Here is a 17737-nt window from a genome sequence, read left to right as displayed (position 1 = left end):
GTCCTTGGGCTGCAGCAAACACACGCAACGGAGGTAGGTTTTGAGACTTTGGTTCACCCTTTCAGTTTGCCCATCCGACTGAGGGTGGTATGCAGTCGATAGATTGAGTTTCGTGCCCATATTTTTCATCAACTCCCTCCAAAAGTGGCTGGTAAAGATCTTATCCCGGTCGGATATGATGGTCTTAGGGACCCCATGCATGGCAACTACCCGGTCAGTGAACGCCCGAGCCACCTCCTGAGCCGTGTAAGGGTGTGCTAGTCCCACAAAGTGCGCAAACTTAGTGAACCTATCGACAATCACCATTATACAGTCCTTGCCCTCCGAACGTGGCAATCCCTCGATGAAATCCATGGACACACTTGTCCATGACTGTTCTGGAATGGGCAATGGTTGAAGAAGACTGGGATATGCCACGTTCTCATGTTTGCATCTCTTACATGTGTCACACCCCAAGACAAACCTTTTGACCGTTTCCCTTAGTCCGGGCCAGTAGAAAAGTTGCCGCACCCTTAAGTAGGTGTTTTGGATGCCCGAATGTCCCCCTATAGGAGACTCATGAAGTGACTGCAGAATTTTACTCTTAAGCTCCTCCTTGTGGCCTATTACTATCCGACCCTTATACCTCAGCAGCCCATCTCTCATCGTATGGCCTTCTGTCTCCCCGCTTCCCAGAGCCAATTTTTCCAGTAAGCCCTAAATACGGTCGTCTCCTTCGTAGCTGTCCACCACCTCTTTACACCATTCAGGAATTACCACCGTCATGGCAGCCGATCTGGCTTCTTCTTGGCACCTGGACAATGCATCCGCTGCTTGATTCTCCTTCCCTTTCTTGTATTGAATTGAGTAGTCCAAACCCATTAGCTTGGTCATCCCTTTCCTTTGGAGTTGGGATTGAAGCTTTTGTTGGAGCAGGAACTTCAGGGACTCGTGATCCGTCTTGATGATAAACCTTCCCGCCTCCAGATAATGGCGCCACTTTTCAACAGCCATTAAGACAGCCAAGAACTCATTCTCATAAACACTAAGTCCCAAGTGTCTAGGACTGAGGGCTTGGCTTAGAAAGGCCAATGGTCTTCCATCCTACATCAATACCGCGCCTATCCCCACTCCGCAAGCATCTGTCTCTAACATGAAGGGCTTGTTGAAGTCCGGCAGCCCGAGTGTGGGAACCCTGCTTACTGTCAACTTCAGCCCTTCGAAGGCAGAGTCAACCTTCGGCCCCCACTGGAAGTTTCCCTTCTTTAACAGGTTAGTAAGTGGTTTGCTCAAGATTCCATACCCCTTAACGAATCTGCGGTAATAGCCGGTCAACCCCAAAAATCCTCTAAGAGCCCTTATTGTAGTGGGTTTTGGCCAGTTGAGCATGGCCTCCACCTTGCTGGGATCGGTGCTGATTCCTTCTTCTGAAATTAAGTGTCCCAAGTATTCCACTTGGTTTTGGCCAAATGCACATTTAGATTTTTTGATAAATAGTTGTTTTCTTCTAAGGACCTCAAGAGTGGTTCTTAGGTGGATTAGGTGTTGGTCCAAGGTGGGGCTGTAAACAAGGATGTCATCAAAGAATACAAGGATGAACTTCCTTAAATAGAGCTCAAATATTTGGTTCATTAGAGATTGGAAAGTAGCTGGGGCATTGGTGAGCCCAAAGGGCATCACCAAGAACTCAAAATGACCATGGTGTGTGCGGAAGGCCGTTTTGTGGATATCCTCGGGCTTCATCCTTATTTGGTGATAGCTCGAGTGCAAATCTAACTTGGAAAAGAACTTGGCCTAGTGTAATTCATCCATAAGGTCTTCAACAAGGGGAATGGGGAACTTGTCTTTGATGGTTAGGGAGTTAAGTTGGCGATAATCTACACAAAAACGCCAAGTGCCATCTTTTTTCTTTACTAATAGGACAGGGGAAGCAAATGGGCTTTGGCTTGGTCTAATGAAGGATTGGCTCAACATCTCTTTTACCATTCTTTCGATTTCAGTTTTTTGGATGGGGGGATAACGATAGGATCTGACATTGATGGGCTCTACATTTGGTTTTAGGTTAATGGCATGGTCCAAAGTTCGGTTAGGAGGAAGGGTCTTAGGTTCCACAAAGAGGTCCTTAAAGTCTGCCAACAACAACAATTCATCAATAAAGGGTAATGAGCATACCTGGTCATCACTCCTACGCTGATGGCAAACAGTGAGTCGCAGCTCCCCTTGCCCCCCTTCATCAGGAAGCTCTTCCACTGCCACAATGGAGAACAGTTGCGTGAACTGATTCCATTTGCTCTTGAGGACTCTCTGCAGCCTCTTACCCATGATCATCTTGCAGGTCGCAACCTCTTGCCCGCTGGTAAGCGTCATCCTCTTCCCTTCTTTTTCAAATGAGACTTCCATTCGGTTGAAATCAAAGCTTATGGGGCTCACCCCCTTCATCCAATCCACTCCTAACACCACATCACAACCTCCTAATTGCAGTAATCTAAGGTCTGCCTCAAACTCCTCTCCTGCATTTCCCATATGAAACCCAGGCAAGCCGAATTGCTCAACACTCGGTTTCCATTAGCAACGACCACACTCAAGGGTGGTGTCCCAGTGAGTTGGCACTTAAGCTTTCTAGCGGTGTTATTGTCAAGGAAACTATACTGTCAATCAGAATTGACAGGCTGCCTTCCTTCACCTCCTCTTCCACCATAATTATCTTGTTGTTGGTAATCCCCTTCAGGGCATGGAGGGATATTTCTCCATCGTTCTCCCCTCTAGTTTCCCTGATCTCTTATACTTCTTCCGCATCCAGTTCACCATCCCTGTCTCCTTCCAGCAGTAATAGTTGGCGTTTGCATTGGTGCCTCGGATAGTACCTATCCCCGCACCTGTAACATGCGCCAGGAAGCTTCTTAGTCTCCTCCACCCATCCCCTGATAGGGACCACCAACATTTCTTCCTCCTTTAGCTGGATCTCTATAAGTTCCTTTACTGCTCCCCCCTTGTTGCCAATTTCCACCGGTGGTCATCTTCTGTTGCTGCCTCTGCTTTCTCATAAGGGCCTCAACCACCAACTCCTGCAGCTTGGCACTCTCAGCGGCTTGTTCCACCGTCCGAGGCCTTATCATTTTAACCATCGGTCGCAAGTCCTCATTGAGGCCGCTAAGGAAGCTAGAAACAAAATAAGCTTCCGACAGGTGTGGATCATTGTCACTCATCAATGACCTCAGCTCCTCAAAACGCTTCAAGTAAGACCCCACATTCCCCGCTTGCCTCAACTTATTAAATTCCTCTATAGTGTCCGACATGGTCCTCTCCCCGAACCTTTCACAAAGCTTCTCTGAAAACTCCCGCCAGGTGTAAATCTCCCTCGTTTGGGTCCATCCATGGAACCATGCATCCACTGCATCGTCAAAATAAGCTGCAGCCAGGGCCACCCTTCTTTCTACTGGTATATTATACCATTCGAACATCCGTTCACACTTCCTGATCCACCACCTAGGATTAGTTCCTTCAAATACCAGAATTTCCATTCTCGGCATTGGAAATCCTGGTTAGGGCGGAGCAATTCTATCCTCCCTTCCTCTCCTTGTTTCAATTTCAATCTCATCGCCTTGCTCAAACTCAACCTCTGAGGTCCCATTGCCTCTGTTCACCCTATCATTGTGCAAGATGGGTTCTGTTCTAGCTCAAGGGGGGAAATCAGGAGCTATTCTCACCTGGTTTTGCTGGGTAAACATCAGCATGAATCGCTGAAGCTAATTCCCCATCTCCTCTCTCATCTGGTTGATATCCTCCCTCATTTGATTCAAACCGTTTTCAAGCCTACGCTCGAGTCCTCCAATAGCCTCGTAATTCTTCTCGGAACCCAACTCCAAACGGTCCACGCGATGTTGGAACTCTCCCACAGTTGATGTGACTTGCTGGAGTTGTGACTCCATATTCTTCATGCGAGTGCCTTCGACCATTGTTTCGCATGGTCCTCTGCTACCGGGGTCGTTGCTCTGATACCAAATGTCACGATCGCTGGGACTGCTATCAACTTCGTCTTAGGTGTATTGGAATGGGCTAGGGAATGGTAGTAGAAGAGAAAGGTTTAGAGAGAAGAAGAAGAAGATTGAGGGAGAGAATAGTTTGGGAGGTAGAGAGAATGCAGGGAGTAAATCCAGAATTTGTTGATTGATTATCGATACCCATTCTTAGGAGCCGTTTGGGATTATATAGCTATCCTAGGGGGGCTGCCACAGCAGATTGCAGCTCCCATAACCAACTATTTTGTCCTATCCCAAATACCTTTACAGCTGAATATTCTCTCTAACTAACTAGCAGCTGGAATAAAAGAGAATCCTAGGGAATAACAAAGAAACATAGCAAGCAATTAAAGACATAGCAGGAAAAAAAATAAATCCGCAGCAAAACTTGGCATGGTCCGTGACAACAGCCTATGGGTGAAAGAGTTAATTTCCCATAACTAATTCTTCACATTTGAATGCATAACAGAGCCTACCAAAAGACATTATATCTATCAAACCAAAGCACTTGTATTGTAAGACACAAGTAGAATGGCCATCAATGGCAAGGAGTTTTCAATCTGCACATCTTATAGAACAAGCTGCCAATAAAAACGTGTCACAAGAGGTTTCCATCATCTCTGTAGGAAGATTTATAAAAGCATCCTGAAAAACCATTCACTAGTTATAACAAGAGTCCACCACAGCTAGCAGAAATAAGGATTTTAGCCTACTCTGCTCTCTCTAGAAAACTGACCCCACTAGCACCATCTCAACTGCTGTCATAAATAGCTAAAAACTCCATAATTGTAACTTCCCTACATAACAAGCAAAGACATGATGGTGATACAGCCTCTTCTTTCTTGCATGTAAACACCATTTGAGAAGCACTTTTCCCTCTTCCCAAATTGCCCGATGTGGGAATAGTACCAAAAGCTTACGTTTTTTTTTTTTTTTTTTTTTGGCCCCTGGGCAAGAGTGAGAAGGGGGGGTGTCAGATCCTTAAGCTAGGGTTTTTTAGGTAAACACCGAAAACAAAGAGAATTGGAGGGAGAATTAGAACAGAGAGAGAAAATAGAGAGAATTGAGGGAGAACAGAGGAGATTGAGAGAGAACAGAGAATTGAGAGGGAAAACAGTCTTGTATTATTGCATAATGAATCCCCATCCTCTAACTGATAGCCTATTTATAGGCTTCCTAACCTTTCAGCTACAATACAACTGAAAGGTAAAATCAAATGCAGCAGCAAAGTACAACCAGCAAAAATACAAGTAAAATTCAATTACTGTCTTATTCCTTGGGTCGTGACAATTCTCCCCTCTTGAAAAATTTATTGTCCCCAAGAAATTACAACAGCTGAGCCACCCTAGGGAATTGCTTAAGTCAGTCAGGTAGATATTCCCAAGCAGTGTGATCTGGGTGTAAATGGGACCACTGCACCAAAACTTGAATTAGGGGCAGTGAATCCCTGATGGATAACCCTCTTCTCCAAGACAGCTAGGGGTTCAATGTCCACTGTCAGCTGTTAAGGAAGATCAGTACTTGTGATATCAGTAGGCCCAACCAATCTTTTCAGCAAAGAGACATGAAAAACATGATGAATTTGCACATCATCCAGCAGCTTCAAACAATAGGCCACTTTTCCCACTTTAGCCTCAATAAGAAAGGGCCCATAATACTGCGGACTCAACTTAGATGCAGGGGAATTAGAAAATACATGCTGCTGGAATTGTTTCACCAGTAGATATACCAAATCTCCTACCTCAAATGCTCTCTCACTCCTCCTTCTGTCAGCAAATTATTTCATCCGATTTTCGGTCCTTTAGCTGTTTCATCTTGTAAATACTGATCCCGGTTTACTTGTGGATTGAATGGCCAACTGTGATATAATAGCCTTAGCCCAATCAGAATTTTCATAGATTGCAGAGATTTCCTTCACCCAATATGGAATTACTGCTGATATAGCTTGACAGCTTCCTTTCTCTTCCCTTCTAGATAGGGCATCAGCCACTACATTCTCCTTGCCCTTCTGATATTGAATTACATAATCCAAACCCAGCAATTTAGTAACTCCTTTCTTCTGCAGCTGTGTGTGTAATCTCTGCTGTAACAAAAATTTAAGACACTCATTGATCAGTGTTGAGATTCTTACAGCTAATCTATTATTTTTTCTATTGCTCTTTCTGTTTATTAGTTAGAGTTATAACAGTAATTAGTTTAGCTTAACTGACATGACCTCTGATGAGAGTCAGTCAATTGGGTAATTCTTGGAGAATTACCGAGAAAGAACTGAATTTGAGAAGAGAATTCACAGATCGAGAAAGAAGAAGATGGGAGAAATATAGAACAGAGACTTCTAGTAGTGAGTGAGAGAGAATTCGAGGGGGAAATTGAGTGTTCTCTTATTCCAAAAGCTGTTGTCTCCTATTACACCCGCCTTCTTAAAGGCTATCTTCTAACTGCCTTGCAACTCCCTAACAACCTACCACAACTCACCCTCCTATTAGTTACAATAGTTACAGCCCAATCATCCCTTATACCCTAGGTTCATAACAATTCCCCTCCCCTTAGAAAATTCTTGTCCCCAAGAATTTAGAACAGCTATGCCTTCTTCCTCACCAAATTCCCGTTGGTTTCTCTTCTTCATTTTCGTCCTCTATCCCTTCCATGTGAAGCAACTGCTTGTGGCATCAGTGGCCAGGGATGAATTTATTACCACACTTATAGCATAATCCCAACTTCCGTCTCTGCTCCATAGTAGTTGATTTGGCTGCATCCGGGTTGGGATTAACCTTAGAATTCACATGCACTTGATTTCCTTCCAATGGTTGAAAAAGCAAAGGCTGAGTTTCCGTTTCCATTGTGTACTTATTGCAAATCGCTTCCAATATAAACTCCTGTAGCCATGCCTTCTCGGATGCCTGTTTCACTGTTGTAGGCATCATCATCTTAACCATAGATCGTAATTCATCCTTTAACCCACTAATAAAGCTAGATACAAAATATAGCTCAGTTAAACTTGGTTGGGACAACCTCAATAGCACCCTTAATTCTTCAAACTTCACCTAGTAATCAATCACCGAACCCTCCTGCTTCAATTTATTGAAGTATTCAACCACATCTAACATATTTTTTTCCTCCAAATCGGCCACACAATTCCTCCGAGAATTCCGACCAATTCATTGCCCCACCTTCGGCTTGCCTCCAAACTTGATACCACACGTCAGTCGTATCATTGAGATAAGCTGCTGCCAAGGCTACCTTCTGCTCCTCACCAATCCAATAAAATTCAAAGAACGGCGAATCCACCACCTCGATTTAACCCCCTCAAATATTGGAATTTCAAATCGAGGCATGGGTGTATGGTTAAGAACTGAAGAAGCAATACCCCTCACCTGGTTTTCCCGCTCCCACGTAGACCTATCTTCAACTTCCTGCCTTCCATCTGACCTGGGCAGAACGCCATCTCGGTCCAAGATCAGTTCAGGACTTCTTTGAGGGAAATCCGCTAGTAGACGGAACCGTGACAGGGCAGACAACATGTTAAACATGTTGTCGATCTTTTGCCAATAGTGATCCGCCCTTTCTTGGCCCTTCTCAAACTCGCGTATGCTTTCCTTAATGGCTGCCATATGAATCCTCCCTAGTCTAAATATTCATGGCTTTCATGTCCTCCTGCATGTGCGACATGTCAACTTCCCAAGCCTCCATTCGATTCTCTAGTTACTTCAATTGGGTGCCTTCTGCCATGATGTTAGGTTGATTGCCACCCACTTCCGATCGTCATTGCCTGCGAAATTCCTCCGCCATCCGTCACAGTCCACTACTGCCTTAGAATCGAACCCCGTTGATCGCCAGCCCATTTTCGATCGTCACTGCCTTGTCTTGGGCCTTGCCTTGCTCGCACCCGTGAACCCAGATTGCTTGCTTTCGTTCATCCATTTTGCCTCCTGTAATCGCATCAGACTTGCTCGCTAGTAAATTCTGGTGTTACGCCTTGCTCGTACCCATCAACCCAGATCGTTTGCTTTCATTCGTCCGTTCTGCCTCTTGTAATCGCACCAGACTTGCCCACTAGTAAATTTCAATGCCTGCCTCGTCGTGATGGCTCCCATCGGGTACTCCACAGATGGTTCATCCAGCTCTGATACCAAGTTGACACGACCTTTGATGGAGAGTCGGTCAATTGGGTAATTCTTGGAGAATTACCGAGAAAGAACTAAATTTGAGAAGAGAATTGACAGATTGAGAAAGAAGAAGATGGGAGAAATATAGGACAGAGAGTTATAGCAATGAGAGAGAGAAAGAATTTGAGAGGGAAATTGAGAGTCCTCTTATTCCAAAAATTGCCTTCTCCTATTACACCCGCCTTCTTAAAGGCGATCTTCTAATTGCCTTGCAACTCCCTAACAACCTACCACAACTCACCCTCTTGTTAGTTACAGTAGTTACAACCCAATTATCCCTTATACCCTAGGTCCGTAACATTAACTAATTGCAACCACATCAGTGAGTTGTTGTAATATAAATAGACTATCGCACAGTCTATTTCAATGAGAGGAATTAATCTTTTTTTTTCCAAACCTGCATTCTCCCCCAAACAAATCTTCTCCTCCTTTGACGATGTCATAGCTTTTCTACAATCAATTCTAATAATAAACTGATTCTCCTCCAAGTAATGCCTCTATTTCTCCACTGCAAAACAATACTGCAATTAATTCTTTATCATAGATACTTAGTCCCAAGTGCTTTGGAGCTATGGCTTGACTAATGTAAGCCAAGAATTTTCCATCCTGCATCAATATAGCTCCTACCCTCGTATCACATGCATCAATCTCAAGGGCAAATGACTTCAGAAAATCTGGCAGAGCCAATATAGGAGCCTTAAATTCCAGTGAAAATTATCCTTCTTAAGCAGCTTTGTTAAAGGCTTGCTTATTATCCCATAACTTTGGATAAATCTCCTATAATAACTAGTCAGGCCTAGAAATCCCCTCAATTCCTTAACAGTCTCTAGTCTTGGCCACTCAACCATAGCAACAATCTTCTTGGAATTAGTTTTTACTACTACTCCTAAAATTATGTGGCCCAAGTACTCTACCTGCTTCTTAGCAAAAGCACATTTGGATAACTTCACATACAATTGATTTAGCCTGAGGATTTCAAATGTTGTCCTCAAATGGGCTAGGTGTTGATCAAATGTACGGTTGTAAATGAGGATATCATCAAAGAAAACAAGGATGAATTTCCTCATATATAAGCTGAATATATGGTTCACTAAGAACTAAATAGTTGCAGGAGCATTGGTTAAGTCGAATGGCGTAACTGTGAATTCATAGAGTCCTTGGTGAGTTTTGAAGGCAATTTTGGGTATATCAGCAAGATTCATCCTAATTTGATGATATCTTTCCCTAATGTCCAGTTTTGAAAAAATAGCGATTGAGGTTAATTCATCAAGTAGGTCTTCAATAGTAGGGATAGGAAATTTATTTTTAATGGTCAGGGCATTTAATTGGCGATAATTAATACAAAAATCACCAAGTCCCATCTTTCTTTTTAACAAGTAAGACAGGTGAAACAAAGGGGCTTTGGCTTGGCTGAATAATAGATTTAGCCAACATTTATTTGACTAATTTTTCTATTTCAGCTTTTTGAATAAGAGGATACCTGTAAGACTGAATGTTTACAGGTTTTGAATTAGGTTTTAGGTGAATAGAATGGTCAAAGAATCGGTTTTGGGGTAAGGGAGAGGGCTCAGCAAATAAATCCTCAAATTCAATCAAAAGTAATTGTAATGGATCCTGAGATTGTACCTTTGAAAGAGACTAGAGTAGAATTAGTTGCAGGCCTATGATGATCGTAAGCCTCTTCTGCATCATTGCTGTCAACACCATAGCATATATGGAGTACATTTGAGCCAATGAAGTTCCATTTTGCAGGAACATCTTCTGCAACCTCTTGCATGTAATCAATTTGCATTCACCAGATTCCAAACTTCTTGTCAGTATCAGTTTCTTCCCTTCCATTTCAAATGTTACCTCTAGTTTGTTAAAGTCAAGTACTAGAGGACTGACAGTTTTCATCAAATCCACCCCTAGAACAATGTCATAGCCTCCCTGTAGAAATAGAAATATTTTGAATATAGAATATTCTTTGTATATCTTAGAAACTATATATATTCAGTGTATATTCTTCTTTCCGTTTTTTGTTATTTTCCTTTTGTATTATTCTCTTCCTCTATAAAGAGAAAAGGGGAACTAACGTGTAATCTTAAAAAATTGAGAAATATATTTTTCTAAGCTTTGTTTAGATGGTATCAGAGCAGGAATTAGGGATTAAATCACAGCCATTCACTATGAAACCCTAATTTCTTCTATCCCTCTGCTATACCCAAGATCTGTTACCGCCCTTTCACCGGCCGCTTGTCACCGCTGCATTCTCAGGCTGCCGCCGCCCTTACATCAGTCGCCGCCTCTGAGATCCGGCCATCCCGACTGCTGCTGCCTCTACAGTCGTCGTCGTTCTCCAGTGGGTTCCCACCTCTGGAACGGTCGCGACCTTCTAGCCTCTCACAAAGGTCGGCCTTCTAGCCTCTTTGTCGTTCGTGCCGCTACATCAGTCGCCCTTATCCGCTATCGCGAAGGTCGCCCCTATCCGCGATCGCGAAGGTAAGCTCTGCATCGCACACCAAAGCCGCTCATATCCATCATCCTTGGTCGCGTTCGTGCTACCGCAGTTCGCGCATCAAATCTGCCCGTCAGAGCCGCCCCGGTTCGCTCGTCAAAGCCGCCCTTGGTCGCTATTCTTCATTGCTTATGTCACCCAGATACGATCTGGTTTCTATTCCTAAGATTGGGCACCTGGGTACCCAGATCCAAGCGCCCAGATCCGTGGGTTCTTGCTAGCGAGTCCAGATCCAGTCACTAGTGTGCAAATCCAGCTATTGCTCTGCCTTGCTTCTACTACCCTGATCCTTCTTTTCAACCACCATGACTGAATCTGCATCTTCAGTCACTCCAACCCAACAATCCCAGCCTTCTCAAGATCAGTTTCGAGTTCCCCACAACTCCCATGAAGCTGATGAAGCCGATGCCCATGAAACTGATGCAGGACCATTCAACAAAGAGCAACTTGATCAACTTCTGCAACTGCTAACGCCTAATCTGTCCCCCGGTACACCCAATTGTTCATTGGCCTATTCAGGTAGAAATTCATTTGCCCTCTCTAGCTTTTTTCAATCTGTTCCATGGATCATTGATTCAGGAGCATCTGATCATATGATTGGTTCATCGCATCTATTCAACTCGTATATTCCTTGTTCTTGTAGCGAAAAAATAAGAATAGCCGATGGTAGTCTTTCACTTATTGCAAGTAAAGGTCTCATTAAACTCTCTAACAATATTAATCTTCAATCAGTACTCTATGTTCCTAAACTTGCCTACAATCTTCTATTTGTTAGTAAACTCTCCAAAGACTCTAACTGTTGTGTTATCTTTTTTTATTCCTATTGCATTTTTCAGACCCAAAACTCGGGGAAGACGATTGGCAGTGCTAGAGAAATAAACGGGCTCTACTATTTGGATGGGGATGTCTTGCATAATAAAAAACCTCACGGGTAGAGTGGTATTAGTTCTACTTCTGTTTCTAATCAAATAATACAATGGCATCTTAGACTAGGCCATCCTAGTTTTCCTTACTTGAAATATTTATTTCCTACGTTGTTTAAAAGAGTGGATCATTCTATGTTTCAATGCGAGAGTTGTCATTTATCCAAAGATCATCGTGTTAAATTTCTTTCGAAACCCTATTGTCCTTAAAAACCATTCTATTTGATACATAGTGATGTTTAGGGCCCTTCTAAGGTCTCCACTTTGTCTGGCAAAAAGTAGTTTGTTACTTTTATTGATGATCATACTTGAGTTTGTTGGGTTTACTTACTTGCAAAGAAATCAGATGTGCCTAGAACTTTTAAAGATTTTTTCCATCTAATTGAAGCTCAATTTAACACAAAAATCTGTATTCTTCAATCTGATAGTGGCACAGAATATTTTAATGAATCTTTGGGGGGGGGGGGGGGGGGTTAAAGGAAAAAGGAATTTTACATCAATCCACTTGCCATGAAACTCCCCAACAAAATGGTATTGCTGAACGGAAAAATCGGCACCTACTCGAGGTTGCCAGGGCCATCATGTTTTCTATGAATGTCCCTAAATACCTCTAGGGTGATGCAATTTTAACCGCTTCCTATCTCATCAATCATATGCCCACTCGTGTTCTACAGTTTCAAACTCACTTACACTCTTTAAAACAACTCTTCCCTCTATACCGTATATATTCTGAGTTACCCTTAAAAGTTTTTGGGTGCACTTGCTTTGTTTATGTTCCTCAAATATTTCATTCCAAATTGGATCCCACAGCTGAAAAATGTGTCTTTTTGGGTTATGCACCAAATAAAAAAGGGTACAAATGCTTTAATCCTGTCACCAAAAGAACTTATATTAGTATAGATGTGTTTTTCCTCAAAACTCAACCCGTACTTTCCCAAAAATCATCTTTAGGGGGAGTATATTAAGAAAGAAGATAATTTTTTGAATTCTAGTGTTGAGGAGGATAATTCCTTAAAACTCTATGATCCTCGTCCTACCATGATTGGTGCTCCTCTCCACTCTGATAAACAACTCAAGGATATAAATGTCCCAAACATTGTGGAACAGGGTGTGTCTAGTTCACAGATACCTAGCGTGATAGGATTGGAACTAGGGGAGAATTACCACAAACGGATCAGAATACTCCAAAATCGGAGCTTCAGTTTTATACGAGAAGGCAAACCCTGAAGAATACTATCAATCCGAATATTCCTCTAACTATTGAACAATTGACGTCTTTGAATGATGGGCCTTCCGATAGTACTTCTTCTTCTCATGATAATTCTAAACTCACTCCTTCAGATTATTCTTCATTTGACTTGTCCAATCTTGATGTTCTTATTGCTACTAGGAAAGGAGTGAGATCTTGTACCAAACACCCAATTGCTAAGTACCTATCATACCAAAAATTGTCTAATTATCATAAGGCCTTTCTTTCAAATATTTCTAACCCGCATGTCCCAAAAACAATTCAAGATGCCCTTGGTGACCCAGATTGGAAGTTAGCATTCCAGGAGAAAATGAGTGCTCTTAGAAAGAATGGAACTAGGGAGATTATGAACAGACCAGAAGACAAAACAACGATAGGTTGTAAGTGGGTATTTATTATAAAATGTAAGGCAGATGGAGCATAGAAAGATACAAAGCAAGACTGGTTGATAAGGAATTCACCCAAACATACGACATCGACTATCAAGAAACATTTGCTCCAATAGCTAAAATAAACTCCATTCGAGTTCTTCTCTCCCTTGCAGTGAATTTTGATTGGCCACTCCACCAATTTGATGTAAAGAATGCCTTCCTAAATGGTGATTTAGAAAAACAAGTGTTTATGGATCTTCCACCAGGATTTGAGAAGAGCCTCGGTACAAACAAGGTATGTCGTTTAAAAAAATCCTTGTATGGTCTAAAACAGTCTCCGAGAGCATGGTTTGAAAGATTTGGAAAGGCGATGAAAAGCTATGGTTACATTCAGAGCCAAGCAGATCACACACTGTTCTTCAAGCATGCTAGTGACGATAAGAAAGCAATCTTAATTGTCTATGTTGATGATATAATAATGACTAGTGATGACAAGGGAGAGATTGAAGAGCTTAAGAGAAGTGCTCATGAGTTCGAGATCAAGGACTTGGGTCCACTAAAGTACTTTCTTGGGATGGAATTTGCAAGATCTAAATATCGGATCTTTGTCAACCAACATAAGTATATTCTAGATTTACTCAATGAAACAGGAATGCTTGGGTGTAAGGTTGCTGAAACTCCCATTGAACCCAACTTAAAACTTCAACTTGTCGAGGCCAAAGACGTGGTAGAAAGGGAGAAATATCAAAGGCTTGTGGGTAGACTTATCTATCTATCCCATACTCGACCAGACATAGCCTTTGCTATAAGTGTTGTAAGTCAATTTATACACTCACCTGGTTAACAACATTTTGAAGCTACCTATAGAATTATGCGGTACCTAAAGGGAACCCCTGGGAAAGGTCTAATTTTTAGAAAACGTGGTCATCTTCATATAGAGGGTTATACAGATGCAAACTGGGCAGGCAGCATAACTGACATAAGATCTACATCAGAGTACTGCACATTTGCGAGAGGTAATCTTGTTACTTGGAGGAGTAAGAAACAAAATGTGGTGGCCAGAAGCAGTACTAAAGCCGAATTTCGTGCAGTTGCCCATGGCATTTGTGCGGTCATGTGGATAAAGAGGCTTCTATCAGACTTGAGGGTATCCACTTCCCTACCAACTAAAGTTTATTGTAATAATAAAGCTGCAATCTCTATTGCTCATAATCCAGTTCTCCATGACATGACGAAACATGTAGAGGTGGATAAACACTTTATTAAGGAAAAAATTGATAATGGAGTAATTTGTATACCCTACATTCCAACAGTTGACCAAGTGACTAATATTCTTACAAAAGGATTACGCAAAACTCAGTTTGAGAAACTTGTGAGTAAGCTTGCCATGGAAGATATCTTCAAACCAGCTTGAGGGGGAGTGTAGAAATAGAAGTATTTTGAATATAGAATATTCTTTGTATATCTTAGAAGCTATGTATATTCTGTGTATATTTTCTTTTCTTTTTTGTTATTTTCCTTTTGTATTATTCTCTTCCTCTATAAAAAAAAAATAGGGGAATTAAAGTGTAATCTTAAGAAATTGAGAAATATATTTTTCTCAACTTTGTTTAGACTCCCAACTTCAAAATTCTTAAATTGGCTACGAATTCCTGTCCCTGCATCTTCCATTTGAAACACTGGCATTTAAATCTACTAAACATCTTACTTCCACTGGCCACCCGTAACTGATAAAGGAAGAGTGGCCAGTGTAGGACATTGCAATTCCATGGCTGTGGCTTCAACCAAGAAGTTGTGTGTGCTGCCACTGTCTATTAGAATCATCAGTCTCCTCTTACCAACAGCTCCTTTCACCTTAATGATCTTACCAGATGGACAGCCTTGTAAGGCATGTAAGGAGATCTCTCCATCTTCCTCTCCTGTTGTTCCTTCCTTCATATTCTCCAGATCTCCAGCAACATCTACTTCTTCTTCTTCTACCTTTTCTTCCAGTCCTTCCATTTGAAATAGCTTCCTTTTGCATTGATGACCAGGACTATATTTCTCACCTCTAAAACAAAGTCTGAGCTGCCTTTTCTGCTCAATGGAAAGAGGCTTAACTGAAATTGGATTTGGTAAAGCCCTAGGAGTAGAATTTCCTCTCTGCATTATTTGATTGGCAGCCTTAGAATCACCTCCAATCAGCTGACTGCTTATAGGATGGCCTTTAGGATGTAACTTGTGCTTTCTAAAAATAGCTTCCAACGCCAATTCTTGCAGCTTAGCCTTCTCCGCCACTTGTTTTACCATGGCAGGATGCATCATCTTCACAGTTGTGCTCATCATTTAGGCCACTAATGAAGCTAGATACAAAGTAGGACTCATTCAAGGTTGGATGAGAATTGAGAATCAGTGATTTCAATTCTTCAAATCTGACCTGGTAGTCCATGACAAAACCTTCTTGCTTCAGTTTATTGAACTCTTCAATCACATCTGCCATTTATCTTTCACCAAATTGGTCACAAAAGTCATCTACAAACTCCTGCCAATTAAATTCAGTCCTCATCCTGCTCCATCCTTGGAACCAGGCATCGGCCATATCGTTGAGTTATGCTGCTGCCAAATTCACCTTCTGATTTTCAGCCACATAGTAATGGAAAAACTTCACACCGGCTGATCCACCACCTAGGTTTATCTCCTTCAAGGACTGGAATCTCTAACCTCGGCATAGGAGTATGGTGGTGAATTCGATAGGAGCCTCTAACTTGAATTTCTGGCTCAATCTCAGTCCGTTCCTAGCTGACTGTAGATCAGAAGCATGACATAGAATTCCATCTCCTGTTAGGACTGGAGCTGCAGTGGATCTTGGAGGAAAATCCACTGGCAAGCTAGCTTGAGGCATCCTCGAAAACATTTCTGGAACACTGTTTAACCTCTGGCTGAAACTGGAGAATTCCTTAATTCTGGAAAATTCCTCTTTTATCCAGTGCTTGCACCTCCTCCCTGGTAGCAGCACTTCCAAGTCTGACATGACTCACCTCCTCTTGAGTCTGGCGCAATCCGAGGTCCATTGTATTGAGTCTAACTTCCAATTGCTTCATCGTTGTACCTTCTGCCATTTCCTCAATTTGCTTGCTTCAAAAAATTCATCTCTGATCAACTTCCAAGGATTGCCTATGATCAGCATTCACCTTTGATCAGCAATCGCCTATGAGTCTGCTTCCAAAATCGCCTGAATTCAACTCCTGAAATCACCTTCCTGAATCGCCTAAGTCCAATGCAGTAGTCGAGGACTGCCGACTCTGATACCAAATGTTAGATCCTTAAATCTGCACTAGGTTTTTTAGGTAAAAACCAAGAACAAAGAGAATTGGCGGGAGAATTAGAACAGAGAGAGAGAGAACAAAGAGAATTGAGGGAGAACAAAGGAGATCGAGAGAGAGAACAGAGAATTGAGAGGGAAAAGATTCTTGTATTATTGCACAATGAATCCCCATCCTCTAACTGATAGCTTATTTATAGGCTTCCTAACCTTTCTGTTACAATACAACTGAAAGATACAATCAAATGCAGCAGCAAAGTTCAACCAGCAAAAATACAAGTAAAATTAAATTACTGTCTTATCCTTTGGGTCATGACCGGGGGTGGGGAGAACAAGGAAGAAAGACCTCTTCATAGCTGCAGTCTTCAAAATACACTTCCACCACAGAATATCACTCCATTTTTCCCCTTCAAGAGCAACTGATAATAGGATTTTGTCAAAATTTTCTCCATGTTGATCTTTGATACCAAATTCCCCTCCAATAGTCCAAGTTCTAATGCTCCATTAAAACAACTGAAAAGATCTCACCTACTGCCTCCATGCCACCAGGCACCAGCTTCCTCATGCCAAAGCCACTTGACTTCCATCAAAGAGCAGACAACCAACACATACACTAAGTACCATACTTAACCCCTCTTAGCTACCTCTTATATGAACTCCCTCCATAGCATCATCCACTTCTTGGCTATTGAAGCTAGAATATAAAAAATGGACATAGAATTTATCAGGGAGAAAGATAGAGTACTTGTAATATACATAACTCTTCCTCTTTCTAAAGATATTGCTTCTTTTCCTTGGTGGCACCTCCCCTTAAAACTCTCCACAGCCAAATCTAGTAAAAGGGCATCTCCCCTTCAAGGAGGTTGTTTTTCACAACTTCAACCAATGCCTGCCCTCCCCTATGACTTTCTAGTTGCAAAGGAAAAAACAAATATAGTATTAATGTAATTTCAAAGCAGGATCCTAGATGGAGGCCCAAAAGGGCAAGGGAATCTTATCCAAGTAGACCCCTTTCAGATCTCCTGGGACTAGCAATTGACACATCTTATATCAAAGTAAGAAAGAAATATTTTTAAGTTCATCTCCACCATTTCCACAAAAGCCAAAGTCACATTTTTTGAGGACCTATTTGATCATAACCCTACTAGTCCAAGCCCCAACTGATATGATCACAAAACCTTCTCAATCTCTTACAATAAAATGACCACATTTCATTTCTCCTCAAAACTGCT

General features: G+C 42.0%; 1 protein-coding gene across 5 annotated transcripts in view; it reads right to left on the bottom strand.

Moving 5' to 3' along the window:
* LOC127806138 (mediator of RNA polymerase II transcription subunit 25) overlaps nucleotides 1-17737 on the bottom strand; it is a 91930-nt gene that overhangs the window by 67509 nt on the left and 6684 nt on the right. The gene's annotated exons all lie outside the window — the stretch shown is intronic.

This window comes from Diospyros lotus, chromosome 7, assembly GCF_014633365.1.
Source record: "Diospyros lotus cultivar Yz01 chromosome 7, ASM1463336v1, whole genome shotgun sequence".
NCBI lineage: Eukaryota > Viridiplantae > Streptophyta > Magnoliopsida > Ericales > Ebenaceae > Diospyros > Diospyros lotus.
Note: the sequence above shows the minus strand (reverse complement) of the source record. Positions and strands in the feature narration are given on the sequence as shown.